The following is a 1208-nucleotide window of genomic DNA, read 5'->3' as shown; positions in this document are numbered from 1 at the left end:
ATTATAATAAAGGGTAAAAATCATTAATGATTTTACCAGATGGTCAGCGCGGAAATAAAAACCTCATAGGTAAATTTTACAAAATATTTTATAATTATATACACAATTATAACAAGGGATTAGCTATACGCCTCACCAAGCATTACGACTACAGACACCGATGATAATAATAATAGTGGTGATGATGATGGAAAGATAACGAAGAAGATTTTTCATGACGATAGCAAGGTTGTGATGCTGATGGATAAACACTACGCATTATCAATTATAAATAAATGTTAATGAAAACAAGTCTTATTTACCTTTGTCGTTTATTAATCCAGGTCTGTCAGTTTTGAACAACGGCCAGTTTCTCTATGAAATAACAACACTGCACTGTTGTTACTGCTACAACATATGCAATATGTGTGTGTATGTGTGTATGCGTGTGTGTGTGTGATTATTACGTATGTCTGGTTTAAATGGCTTGGGTCTAGTTATATTTCAACCAATGTAACAAGACGTATAATGTATGACTACAATATTCCCGATTAGATGCACTAGCTGCAATAACGATGATTAATAGGGGGCTTAAAATACCGCCGTAACAGTGTAGATAAGATTAAATAGACCCGGAGCATAGGTTTCAATGTTTTCTCGTATATATCATCTTTATCTCTTGTTCTCTCTCTCTCCCCCTCTCTCTCTTAATTTACCGATTCTTTAACGCACAGGCACATATATAATCACCCTCTCTTATCTCACTTTTTCACCCTCTCTTATTCTTCTATTCTTTTCGTTTTCGTTTTTCTACCCTGTCTTTCATTCTTCTCGCTCTTATTCTCTCTCTTTTTCTCTCTACCTTTCTTTCTCTTAATCCCTAACCTGCTTTTCACATGCTTTCTCTCTTCTCCTCTCTCTCTCTCTTTCACTTTCATACTCTCACCCTTTTTGTCTATTGTCTGTCTATTTCTGACATTCTCCCTCCACTTACATTTTCTACTATTCTTTCAAGTCACATTTGATTTTTAATAAAGTTTAGGTATTCTCATCCCCGCTATCCTTTAAATGTGTAATCTATATTTTAATTCCATTCATTCTCTTTCCCCTAACTGTATTATATAACCCAGGGACTTCCTTCAACAGTCGCCGGCTTGGTTTTTTTCTTTTTTTTTTTTTCAATTTAAAGAGAACTCCATCTTCTCGTTTTCGCTCTACTCCTCCCTTTG

General features: G+C 34.9%; 1 protein-coding gene across 1 annotated transcript in view; it reads right to left on the bottom strand.

Moving 5' to 3' along the window:
• Positions 1-777, bottom strand: part of LOC106882467 (uncharacterized) — a 22301-nt gene extending 21524 nt beyond the window's left edge. Inside the window, exon 1 of the mRNA XM_052973243.1 lies at positions 303-777. The gene's annotated coding sequence lies outside the window, so the exon portion shown is untranslated. The remainder of the gene's footprint in view (positions 1-302) is intronic.
• Positions 778-1208: the final 431 nt, after the last annotated feature.

This window comes from Octopus bimaculoides, chromosome 15 (assembly GCF_001194135.2).
Source record: "Octopus bimaculoides isolate UCB-OBI-ISO-001 chromosome 15, ASM119413v2, whole genome shotgun sequence".
Classification (NCBI taxonomy): domain Eukaryota; kingdom Metazoa; phylum Mollusca; class Cephalopoda; order Octopoda; family Octopodidae; genus Octopus; species Octopus bimaculoides.
This window is presented reverse-complemented; position numbering and strand designations above follow the sequence as displayed.